The sequence below is a fragment of the Cryptomeria japonica genome, chromosome 8, assembly GCF_030272615.1.
Source record: "Cryptomeria japonica chromosome 8, Sugi_1.0, whole genome shotgun sequence".
Classification (NCBI taxonomy): Eukaryota; Viridiplantae; Streptophyta; class Pinopsida; order Cupressales; family Cupressaceae; genus Cryptomeria; species Cryptomeria japonica.
Genome location: NC_081412.1, coordinates 126,101,041 through 126,115,449, shown reverse-complemented (window position 1 = coordinate 126,115,449; position 14,409 = coordinate 126,101,041).

Genomic DNA, 14,409 nt, shown 5'->3' with positions numbered 1-14,409 from the left:
CATACTTAATTTTATTTAGATTTTTAGTATAGATATTTTTGGTACTTGAATGAAATGATATTTTGATACAATCTTAGAATCTGTCTTTGAAATATTAGCAATCTCTATTGAGATGTATGCTTCTGGGCGGAATATGATTTTTCATTACCGGTTCTTTCTTAGTCTGTGAATTTATTGATTTTCTTTTATTTAAAGGGTGCTACATTTTTGTTTAAATGGCTCTAATCCCCCTTGTCATGTGAGGCATGAGTGAGAATCGATCAACATTTACACTACTTTGAGTATTTTGGGTTGAATAAGTTTTATATTGAATGGATATGTGGAGGAGTAAAGTCTGTGAGCTTTACACTTATTAATAAATATTTTATAATGTTATTTTGTGTTGAAAAAGGAATGTGAAAGCCTTTCTCGCTTTCTGGTGAAAAGTGTTTATATTTTTGAGTATCTGCATAAAAATTTATTGAACATCTTACGAGGAGTTGTACTCTTATGCAGAGTGATGAGCTGAGATATTAGCTCATTTTATTCCTAGAAATCATAAGTTTTTGTCATGTTTTAACTTGTATAATGGGATGGTAATGATATATTTAAGTTTGACTATATGCATTTCAGATCTTAGTTGAACCCATTAAATCATGTTATGTCTTTGTCAATTAATATTGTTGCCATGCTAGTTATTCCTACAGCCATGTGATTTGTTCCCGTTGCCATATGGATTGTCATAGGCGATATCATGTGTGAAATGAATAAGTGTTATGATTAATTAAAATAGATATGTATATGCTTGTATGTTCTCTCTTTTCGATTGCAGGAATAAATGAGATGTTGCGGTGAAGGTTGTCCTGTCACATCGAGAAGGCAACTTGAGTTATTAAAGGGGTGACTAAGAGTTCAAATCAATGAAGAGGATAATGGGCATGAGGAATGACAAAAGAGTAGTAGGGCGTGCAAGATTCATTTATGTCTGGATTTAGTGAGCATCAATTTTGTAATACCGTCATGCTATATTCTTGGTTGTAGTTTGGTGTAGATCCATGTTTTTAGTGGCTGAACTCCAGCTATTCTCCTTCATGAATGATATCCGCCTCTTCTCATCGGCATGATCTTAATTGTAGGAAGTTATTGCAATTTTATTTAAATAGGCATCTTCATCTCTTCTCTAAGGTTAGAAAGAAAGAGGGACAAAAAGCAAAAGATTTAGAAATAAAGTTGCAGAGTGTTTTAGTTTTCTTTCATTCCGAATGACGTATCGAATTTTGAAAAACAATGAATAAAGTTATGTTATTCTGAGCACTCGGAGTTATTTTGGAAGTTTGGATACACTCATCCAAGGGGGCCCACTTGGTGAGTCATCTCATTCCTTTGTTAAATTTAGTTTTCCTTTTTTGTTGCAATAGACATCCTGGCATTAACTGTTCCTGTAGCCACTGGAAATAGATCCATTGACTGTTCGTGGAGCCAAAGCAAACAAAGTAATTCCTGTTTGACAGCTTTGGACTTAGTTAACATTTATTTAAGTGATTTTTACATTAATGTGTTGGCATATGCACACTCAAATGAGACATTGTATGTGATTGAAGGTTTTGTCATTGATGGCAACCTTACAATCCTATGGCACTGGCAAGGCATTACACTGGCAAGGCATTACACCGGTAAGGCATTACACCAGCATCAGCAGATTACACTTTACATCGGCACCGGTAGACAAAGGAAGCATACCAGCACAGAGGCCAACAGGATTTTTGTTATATTACATTTTTGTTTATTATTGTAAAAACCTTGTAAGCCAACTTGATATTCAAATGAACTAATGAGACAGAAAGAAGTCTTAAGCAGGGTGCATGGTGAATTTTTCTGGTTAGATGCAATTCACAAAATCACCAAGGAAGCTGTGAAAGTTGTCACAGGGTTACCAACAACTGGTAAAAGGCCAGAAAAAAATAAGAAGGTCTCCAATGACCTAGTTACTGAGCTAACTAGTGCTACATCTGATAAAAGGTCCTTAAGAGTCAATGATGTAAAAGATAACAATGTAAGATTTATCAACATGATATTAGGATATAAGGCAACTCATGCAAACAGACTCAATTCAGTGTCAAGTCTGTGCATTAAGAGTGCTTATGACATGGTCACAGATAATGCAAAGATTGATGTATGTGAGTGGTTGAAGGACGAATTAATTGACAACTTAGGCAAGATTAAGAAGGACAAGAAAGGAACTTTTAAGTTCGGAAATCTGCTAGTATGTTTGATGCTACATATAACCAAACAGGTTCCCAGTATAGGCTACAAAGAACTTGGTTATGATATACCGGTAGGTAAATAGCTAACAGAACTATTTAGCAATATGGGAGAAGATAAGAATCAAAATATCCAAGACTATTTTCAAGCACTTAAGGCCAAAATGAAGAAAAGAATCTGATTATCACAAAAGATTGTTGACAAATATAAGGATAACATATGCTTTGTAATTAAGAAGGATGAGATCTGGATGGAAGCAGTCATCCCTAGGACTATTTGGGTAACAGAGATGGGCTACGAAATAGATGATCAAATAATTGAAACATATGCTAAAGCACTTCTGGAAGCCCCTAAAGAACCTAAGGAAGAAGTATTTGGTAGTGCAGAAACTATTGAAAGCCAAATACAATCTAAGAAGAGAGTAAAAAAGGTTGAGGCAGTTGTAAGAAGAGGTTCTAGGCAAGCAAAAGAAATCAAGGATAAAGTAATGAAACAAACTGGTATAACAGAGGATGAGTTAGCAGCTCCACAACCTAAAACTCACCTATCACCGGTAGGCACATCTTCAGAGAATGACATGTATAAGAAATATTTGATGGAAGTAGCAGATGAAGTACCAGATGAACTATTCAAAAGGCTGGAAGCAAGGAGACAAGCAGTAGTAGAACTTGACAGGAAAATAAAGATAGAAAAGCTACTTGTTGTATACCTAGTGAATTCACCCAAAGAAATTGATGACTTAATTGCTGAAGCAAATCGGTCAGTATTTTCTACTGCACACCGGCACATTGCTTTAATGGTTGGAAGAGTTAATGAGGTGACTAAGGAGACAGAAAATGCATGGGACACTTTCCTAGTGGAAAAAGAAAAACAAGAAGAATACATGAGCCACAAACCTATAAAGGTTTATCAGAAGGATAAAGACAAGGGTAAAGGTAAAGTTGGTGGACCACCTAGTATCAAGGTTAAAGACAACTTAACCCCACCTCCTTTGATTACTCCACCGTAATAACAACAACAAATACTAATACTACAGAAGATCAACCGACAGTTGAAAGTATGGATGTAGAGGATGTCAATCCTAATCCTGAAATCTTATATATAGTGGATGTTGATACTCAAAAGATCAACATTGTGGTAGACAAAGATACAGCTGATAAGACTGACATGGCTAGTGAGCCTCTGGTAGATGAGCAAACTAAAAACACACAAGAGAAACCAACAGATGATGACAAAGGGCAACAGGTAGAAACTCAGACTCAGACTGAGACAGAGCAACAAACAGAGAAACGGGCTCTGGAACATGCACAGGTTCACAAGGAAATAGAGCAACTGGCAACTAGAGAAGTAGAAAAACCATTGCTTAAGGAAATGCAAACACAAATAGACCTACCAGAGGTCAATACAAGCTTGGTTACTTCCACCGGCAGTATTCAGAATGTAGGTTCCTCATCATCAGGCTACAAATCAACTAATGTGACTGAAGTACTCTTAGATTCAATTAAGAGGATAACAGATTGCAGCTCACAAGCTTATAAGGCAATAGATGACACAATCCCAATTTTGAAGGTAATTGCTCCTAACTGTAATATAGACAATAAAGATTATTTAGGACAACTTGATACCTTGTGTAAATATAACACTAAAAACATTGAGAAAATAAAGAGACATTGAAGGACAAAGTAGAAATTGAAAAACAAAGATTCTTTGATGAGCAGATAAAGAAGTGTACTAGGGATTTTGACACACTTCTATCGGAACTGTGTAACTTATTGAAAGAGCACAAAAATCTGTACAAAGACACCTGTAAGACAAACTTTTTGACTATAGACATAGATAAGAAAATAAGCAAGGTACAAGATGAAATCAATAAACTTGCTGATAATTTTGTTAACTCATCTGATACATTATCAGTTTTTGAGGAAAAGATAACAAATTTTGAGGAAGAATTACTTAAATTAGAAAGAGAAAAGGAGAGAATAGTGAATAAGGCAAAGCATCTAAGATTAAAGCTAAGTCCAAGATTGGACTATCTAGCATCATTGCGAAAGGAAATATCTGAGGCATTGATACAGGAACAGAAAACACCGACAGAGCACATGCAGCTTCTCACCAGTACAGTTAAAAGAACAGAGATAGCAATAAGAGACAGTAAAAAGTTTATGGACAGTATAAACTTAATTTTGGCAGATCTATTTCAAATTGTGATCACACAGGTACAAGGTTGAGACTACAACTCTAACTAACATCTTGACAACCTTTGTCATTGATGCCAAAGGGGGAGTAGTGGTATTGAGAAAATTAAAAAATCACAGGAATCATATGCTTAGGGGGAGCACACATTTTTGGTAACATTTTTTTTGGACTTCACATTTTTGGATACACTTTTGAAATTTCTCATGAGTGTTGCCATCAATGCCAAAGGGGGAGATTGTTGGCATATGCACACTCCAATGAGACATTGTATGTGATTGAAGGTTTTGTCATTGATGGCAACCTTACAATCCTATGGCACCGGCAAGGCATTACACCGGCAAGGCATTACACTGGCATCAGCAGATCACACTCTACACTGGCATCGACAGAAAAAGGAAGCATACCGGCATAGAGGCCGATAGGATTTTTGTTATATTATATTTTTGTTTATTATTGTAAAAACCTTGTAAGCTGATTTGATTTCATTGCAAAATGACTCTTATATATAAAAGAGATCATTGTAGACATTTGGGAAGTAAGAAAATGAAGTGATGTAAGCGAAAAAGTAAGGAGAAAAAGATTAGGCAGACCTATTATGTGAAATATAGGTTAAGGGGTATATGTAAAGAATAGAGCAAAAACTGGTACTGAATCTAGCATTGAAGATGCTATTGTAAAGCAGTACAAGTTATTGGATTTGTATAATCCACATTGTAATTCAGTGAGACTTCCCATTTGAGCAGTGAGCTCTAGGCACTTGGCCTTCCTATATGTGCAGGCCCCTATTGTAAGTAATATTCTCTTATTGGCTAGTAAGTGAATATTGTGGGTCACAAATCCCACCGAGGTTTTTCCCACATCGGGTTTCCTCGTTAAATCATTGTGTGATGGTGTGATTTTCATGTGGTTTCTTTCATTTCTGTTTATTGCATTATTTCTTACATACCGGTACACTATTATAATATGTTCTGCATGTTTTAAGATAAGAAATTCTAATTACCGGTTAGATACTGATTCAACCCCCCCCCCCTTCTCAGTATTTGTGGGAATCCTAACATAATGTAGAGTTTTCATGTAGCCATTCAGTTGTTTTAATTCTTGCTTGTTTTTCCCAAATAGATTTTAGTTGTTGTAGTAATGCAGGATAGCTATCGCAGGAACTTAGTGCATATATAATGAAAACCCATTTCAAGTAATATGTCCCTGAGTTGACGATCAAATGAATTTCAGTTATGGAGATAGTAACTTCACAGAATGAATTTCCAAACTTTGGGTTGAGAATTAAACTATAATTATTATTCTTATTGGTGGAGTGAACATTTTTGGCACCGTTGCCGGGGATGGTGTCAGACTAAGAACCTGTTATGGTTATTATCTTTTTAGTTTTCAGTTTAGTTGTTTTTGATAACCCAGTTTATTTAAAGTAATTCTTGAATCTGCATGCATAGGTGAAGAAGAGATGCTCAAGGTAGATTCCTTCCCAATCACCCTAATCATGCATAACTCAATGCACATAATCCCCCAGATGTAAATCCTTTTGCTGCACTATATATCAAATCCCAGAAACTTTGAATCCTCCTAAATTTGAACTTCCTGAGAACAACCTCCATTTTCTCTTTGGACCTCCTGAAGAGAAACTTCATTTAGTGAATTCTCCCCAAAGCCCAATGCAAGGAAATCCACCCCCTGGTGGGAATAACCCACCTTCACTTGTGGCACCAACATTTGAGTTCCCTATTTCTGATCAGCATGATAATGATAATCTCAAGAACATTCCAGCTTCTTCCTTCCCTAAATTCTATGGAATAGTGACAGAAGACCCAGACACATTCTTGTTTGAGTTTGATGTCCTCTGTAGGAGTTTTGATTATACTACAAATGCTCATACACTCAAAATATTCCCTACCACATTCAAAGAATCATCTTTGAGATGGTTTATGAGTCTAGGGAGTAGCACAATCACTACATGGGATGGGATGAAATAATTTTTTCTTACGAAATACAAGAATTATTCTAGAGTCACTCACTGCCATGGGGATGATAATTGTAGAATGACACAAAAAGAAGATGAGAGTCTTGAAGATTATCTGGAGAGATTTCTATTCAGTGTCAAAAAGTCCAAGCATAGCACTCTAAATGGAGAGTCTCTCAAGCTGATATTTTTGAGAGGAATCAGTGATGAATGCACAAATTCTTTGGATCTTATGGGAGGAGGTGACATAACACAATAAACATGGAATGAGATTGGACAAATTTGTTAGAAGTATTCCAGATCTGCTTCTAAGAAGAATGGGCATTTCAAGTCAAGAGTTTCTTCATCAACATCTGGTAATGGAGTTTCTAAAATGGAACTTAGCCATTTGTTGAAGGACTTTAAGGAGGATATCATAAATAATATGGCTACTCAACTGGACACACTTTCAGCTAAGAAGAAGCACAAGGAAGCTGATGCAGTTCTTGCATAATTTTGTCCCCATTATAGACAGAGGAAAAGATACTGCAAATGTAAAATGGTTGCAAATCTTGAAGTTCTCGATTTCAAGACAGTACAAGGTGATGATGAACAAGTTGTCTATGTTCCTCAAAGAAGTCCAAATTTTCCAAGACAAGGTATGCCTCCCGATCCAATTTCTTTTTCTGGTTATAGTGGAGATTCCTATGTACCAAATAATCAATGGAAATCTCTATATGCTAAAAATTTTGGTAGTTATCCAAATTGGTATGGTCCACAAGGTCAAGGGCAACATTTTACCAATCAAACTCCATAGTGGTAGCAGCCACAAGGAAACTAGTCTCCACCTCAGGGACCATGTCAACAATTTCAAGGAAATTGGCAACCTGCTCCTCAATGGAGCGGGGGTCAGCCATGGACAAATTAGTCATCTGGATATCAGAAACCTATGCAGCAACCACAACCACTTGCAATAATGTCTCCTCCTCTAGCCACTAATGTCCCACCTAAACCCACACAGTTTACCACTCAACCAATTTCGAATCCTAATAGCAAATCTCAGCAACAGCAACAAGTTTATTCAGCTGATCCTAATCAATACCCAACCTATTCTCTATCTATAAGTGATATTCATCTCAGATTTGGGAAAAAAAAATCCTAACCCGTCCCCACCAATGATAACTGAGATACCACAAGAACAAGAAATTTCTAGTCCAACAATCCCAATACCTCAAAATCAACAAATACCTCCATTTCCTCAGAGGTTACAAGAAGAAACATGTATGTGTTAAAATTCCATTGTTGCAAGCTATTAAGGATGTCCTTGTGTATAGTAAGGCATTTAAGGAAGCATGTCTAAAGAATCCTGGTAGAAAGAAAAAAGATCCGCAAACAATGCATGTCATGGGTCAATTGGCTGACATCGTGTTAGGAAAAGTTTCAATTCCTAAGTATGTTGATCCCGGTAGCCCTATTGTGAATACAGTCATCAATGGAACTCAGATAAAGAATGATTTGATAGATTTGGGAGTAGCCATTAATGTCATGACAAGGGATATTATGCAACAACTTGAAATAACTAGTCTCAGATCGACACCTACAGTCCTATAGCTTGCTGATAGTTCCACAGTTTGACCTGATGGTATGGTTGAAGATATAGTTGTTGCTTTAGATTCTTTGGAATACCCTGTAGACTTTATGATCATGTCTCCTAAGGCCACATTGGGAGGATATCCAGTGACTTTGGGGAGACCTTGGATTGCTATAGTTGATGCATATATTGGATGTCGGTCAGGTGATATGACTATCTTAGATGGAAATACTACCAAAACTTTATCTCTATATCCTCCTGCTCAGCCGCAATTTGATCAACAACAAGTAGTTTGGCCTAACTTGGGAGAAGAATTTGAAGAAAGAATTGACTCTGTCAATCACCTTATGATGATTAATAGAGGACCATTCATCCAACTTCATGATGATGACTCAATTCTCTATAAAATTTTGACAAATAAGTTAAGACAAGAGAAGTAGTCGCAAGAGTTAGTATCAAATATGTCAGAATCCGACTTTCCTGCAACCACTGATATACTGCATACTCTATTGCCGCAGGAAGTTTGCACTTCTCATTTTTTTGAAGTATCTCAGATTGATCTTACTATCAAAGTGGAAGTTGATTCAAACAAATATTTGAATATCAATGGTAAACTCACAGAAATCCAAAGAGTAACACTTGTGAACTTTCTCAAATGTCATAAACATGCCTTTGCATGGGATTACAAGGACATGCATGGAATTGATCCTACAGTTTGTACCACTGTATCTACATAAAAGAAGACTGTAAACCACTTAGGCAGCCACAAAGAAGAATCAATCCCGCATTAAGAGAAATAATTAAAAAAGAATTGCTGAAATTACTAAATGTTGGATTTATCTATCCTATTTCGGATAGTCAATGGGTGTCTCCTTTAATGATAGTTCCCAAGAAGGGAGGAAAATGGTGGGTATGTGTGGATTATAGATCTTTAAACTTGGAAACCAGAAAGGATCATTTTCCATTACCATTTGTGGATCAGGTATTAGACTCCTTAGCAGGGAAGCGGTACTTCTCATTTCTTGATGGATTCATTGGCTACAACCAGATTCAAATTGTCTCAGAGGATCAGGAAAATTCTACATTTACTTGTTCTTGGGGAACATATGCATATTTTGTTCTTCCTTTTGGATTATGTAATGCTCCAGCTACATTTCAAAGAGCAATAATAAGCATATTTTCAGATATTTCCAAGGACAGCATGGAAATCTATATGGATGATTTTACAACCTATGGTTCAGAATTTGAAGAAGCAATGAAGAACCTAAAGAAAGTTTTGCAGTGGTGTGAAGATTATAATTTATCATTGAATAGTGAAAATTTCTTCATGATGATGCATGAAGGTATAGTTCTCGAACATCATATCTCTATAAATGGAATACAAGTTGACCCAGCAAAAATAGAAGTCATTCAAAATATCCCTACACCGGTAAAGCAAAAAGATGTCAGGAGTTTTCTTGGTCATGCTGGATATTATAGAAGGTTTATCAAATATTTCAGCAAAATTGCAAGTCCTTTATATTCTCTTTTGATCAAGGATATGGAATTTAATTGGACTTCCTCATGCAATGAATCTTTCTTGAAGCTCAAACAAGAATTGACCCAAGCACCAATGCTTAAGGGTCCAAACTAGTCCTTACCATTTCATATTCATACAGATGCATCAGATTATGCCATAGGAGCCATTTTGGGACAGAAGATTGACAATTTGGAAAGTGCAATTTATTATATCAGCAAGAACATGCAGGGGCCTGAGCTTAATTATACAGTCACTAAAAAAGAAATTTTAGAACTTATATATGCACTCAACAAATTTAGGCATTATATAACAAGATATCCGATATTTGTGCACACTGATCATACCGCAATCAAATATCTCATGAATAAACCTTCAATTACATAAAGATTGGCTTGCTAGTTACTGTTAATGTAGGAATTTGATATTACAGTTGTTGATAAACAAGGAAAGTCCAATGTGGTTGTAGATTATCTTTCTAGGCTTCAATTGCAGGATGATCCTGCAGCCATAGATGATGCTTTTCCAGATGAACATTTATTCCTTATAAAAGAACACACTCCTTGGTATGTTGATATTGCCAATTATTTAGCTACTAATAAAATACCAATTCATTTCTCCTAAAGAAAGAAGATTGTTGGTTGATAAAATATTTAACTTCTCATAGATTGTTGATTGTTTATTTTATACTGGACTTGACCAAGTCATGAAAAGATGTATTAGAGAGGATGAAACATATTATATCCTTTATGCATGCCATGATGAGCCATGTGGAGGACATTTTGTTGCTAAAATAACAAAACTTAAAATTTTGGGTACAGGATATTATTGGCCAACATTATATAAGGATGCAACACAATACACCAGGAAATGTGACAAATACCAATGCATGGGAAGGCCTACCAGATTTGATGAAATGTCATTATATCCACAGATATTAGTTGCACCATTTGATAAATGGGGACTAGATTTTGTTGGACCAATTGATCCTCCTTCCAATGGAAAATCTAATATTTTGGTGTGTACTAATTATGTCACCAAATGGGTGGAAGCACGAGCTATGACACATGCAAGAGATAATAAAGTGGTTGAGTTTCTCTATGAATAAATATTTACCAGGTATTAAGTTCCAAGGGAGATTGTTTCAGACCAGGGACCACAGTTTACTTCCACATTGATTGCAGCATTGGTTAATGAATACAACATCAAGCACAACAAGTCTACTCCCTACCATCCATAAGCAAATGGTCAATTAGAAGTCACAAATAGGGATCTAGAAGCCATTCTTACTAAAACAATAGTTGTTCATAAAAAATATTAGTCTCATAGACTTCCTGAAGCCATTTGGGCATACAAAACAACATGGAAGACACCAATTGGTTTTACACCTTTTGAAATGGTGTATGGAAAAACAACAGTGATGCCTATTGAGTTTGGACACAAAACTCTGAGAACATCTCTACAATTGAATATGACACTTTCTGAAACACAAAGAGACCACATTCACCAATTGAATGCTTTAGATGAGCTAAGAAAAATGGATGTCCAACAAACAAAACTAATTCAAAATCAGAGAGCTAAGTAGAATGATAAGTACATAAAGGAGAAGAAATTTCAAGCAGGTGACTGGGTGTTGCTGTATGATTCTAGATATACGGATACTATGGGAAAGTTGCAGACAAGATGGTTAGGCCCATATGAGATAGAAGAAGTTTGAAAAAATGGAGCAGTTTGCTTGACAACTATTGATCCAGTCTGATTCAAGCTTTTAGTAAATGGTCATCGACTACACTTGTATCATAAGCCAACAACCAAAGAATAGTTCCTGCAGCAATTCACCAGTCAAGATCAACTATCAGTTCCTGTAGCAATTGGTGAAGCTCCTACAACAAATGGAGAAGTTCCTTCAGCAACTGAAGAAGTTCCTACAACAACTGAAGGAAGCATTTAGGGCGCAGTTCCTGCAGCTTCTACAAGGGATGTTCCTACCACTCAATAAATTCTTCAAGCATCATTTCATAAAGATATTTCCATGTCTTATGGAAATATTATTATAAATTAATAATTTTTCCATCCACATCATCCCACTTCATTTCTTTGTCTATCATTTCATTCACATCACATCATTTCATTTCACCCTTCTTTTTAGATAACCATTTCATGCAACATTTATTGGCATGACTGTCAGTATGTACATAGCTTATTTTTTATTAATTATTAATTTATTGTTTTATTATGATTATTGCCTATTTCAATCTACGTACACTTCCCTTTGTCCATTCCGCATGTGTGGACACATGTCATAATAAGTTGGGGGCTGTTTTATGGTCCGGTTTTCAAGTTAAGTAATTATCCGTCCTTGTCAGTAACTTGATTTTATTTGCCTAGCATCATTCTCTTGAGTGAGACATTCTTTGGTACAAGATAATACTTTTAGTTTTGCAGATTTCTTCAGGCCCTCATTCTCAGCTATGGAAATTATTTTATGAGCAAAAAAAGTCATGGGTGGAGATCCTATCCACCATAACATGTAATCCATGACGCATTGTTGCAGGATGTCCTATGTGAACATTTTTTCTGGTTCCATGAGTGGATTGATCATTTTCTGAAAATAACAGATTACAATGAAGAAATTGCTTCCAAATTCATGCATTCATTCAATGGAGGAGAGGCTTCTGTCAAGGGATTGAGGGTTATTGCTACAGAATAGTGAATAGCTGAAGTTACTGGGTTGATACAGGAAGGAGAGATGTTTCCTTAATCTAAGGATGCGAGAAGTACCACGGCTGAATTTACACACCCCACAAATGGACCTCTGATGGTGGACAAATAGGGAGCCAAGTGAGTATCTCTTCCAGCAGAATGGCCCCAGGTGGCATTGTATATAATAAAATACATTACCTTCGATGGAAGGTATTCAAATTTACATTCAGTCCATTTCAAATTGCTTAGTCATTTACGGCATGACCGAAGGGTAAATGTTCCAAATTTTCTATACCACCTTATTTCCATAAGTGCCAAAGAAACACAAAAGGGTGGAAATCGTTTTGTCAGTCATCATGGTTTAATAAAATTGTTAGTAGAACGTTCTCTTAGGGATGTTTCTCAAATGGCATGGGGGGTATTTGAAGATTAACTGCAATTTAGGGTTGAAGATGCTCCTATTGCAGAGGAATTAGCAGCCCCACAAGAGGATATAGGAGAACCCTCATCACCTAGAATTTCCGTAGGAAATGAACCTCCTATTGCCAAAGAAGCTTTAAATGTGGGAGAAGATGTGGTGGTTGAAACAGAACTTGAGCAACCCTCCACTCATTTCCAAAGAGGAGTGGCATCTTCTAAATGAAAAGGGAAGGAAGTAGAGATAATTGATGTAGAAGGAGAAACAATGGTGCAACCTCAAGCAACACAGGGTTCTCCTGCAGCCAAAAGGCGTAAGCCAAAGGGAAATTATTCTACAGCAACACCTCTAGTAGAAACCATTCTTGCAGCTACTCCAAAAGTATATGCAAGAAGGACTCGACAGAGTACACAAAAAGTTCAACCAACAGGGGATGCAGTGGAGGTCATTTCAGTAGAAACATCAGAAGATGAACATGGGAGTCCAACAGAGGTTAAATTCCAAGAAGAACATGGCGTTGACTATAGTACTCCTCCTCGTTTGAACTTATTAGACTTGTATTTTACTATTGTTTACTTTCAGTGGATACATTACTATTATATGTTATTGAGACTTATATGACATTATTTCATGTTTTATCTGGATATGAGATGCATGATTTATTACAGTATTTCAGTACTTATGATTTGTGGTATTTTATGGATTATTGTTATGTACTGACACTTTACTTTATCTATGCTATGTGTAATTATATGTTGCGTGTCTGCGAGTGTATTGGATACAAGGGGATGATTTTCCTTCACTCACTCCGGTGAGACAGGGAACGTCATGATTCTCCTTCTTAGGTGTGTGTGTCATGTATTCTATATTTGTATATATGCATATGTGGTTCGATGATGCAGGTCATTGTAGGTACAAGTACTGGGTAGCTATGGGGTATCGTCTCCACCTGGCTCCACACGTCTGAGTGTGCCTTATTTGTTCGATGGGAGTGGACGAGATAGTGGTTGACCTTAATTGTACCTCAGTTACACTCTTGTGAGGTCGTCAGTCAGTCGTCCCTTTTGATTTTGTTCAGTCGTCGAGTCAGTTTGTTTGACTTTTTCAGAGTCCTTGTTTGGGTCTTCTCGGTTTGTGTGCCCTAGTAGATTGGATTAATTAATTGAGTTTATGGCATCACTTTATAGTTAGCATATTTAATTTATGAATTATAATGCTTTAGTGATTATGAAATTAATTAATTAAGTGAAGTGAATAAGTTTAGTTGCAAATTGCAATATAACAGAAATATGATTTTTATTTAAATTAGTTGCATTTATTATTCTCTAGATTTTAAAAATAAAATTTCCTTCCTTTATTAGTTTGCAATTTCATAATTTTAGAAAAATAATTTTATTTAAACCTTAGAGGGAAAATAAATAAAATTAAATACATTTGTTGTTCTCTAGATTTCGAAAATAAATTAGAAATAAATAAAATCAAGTAGATTTACTTTCCCTAGTTATTTTTTTTAGAAAGTTAATTAAATGGGAATGAGAAAAGAAAAAAAAAAGGGAAAGTAATGATTTTTGGGAAATTGCATTTTCATTTAGTTTTTGTGGGAATTAGGAAATAAAATAAAATCTTTTAGTTTTTTAAAATGGAATATTATATTTTGGAAAAGGAAAATATTTTCAACTGAGAAAGGTTTAGGTTAAACATATTTTTGGAGGAAATTTTTTTTTTTGGGGAGTCATGGGAAGGAGGCAGAGATTTTTGGTGAAGAAAAATTATCTTGGAAGAAATATTTTGTT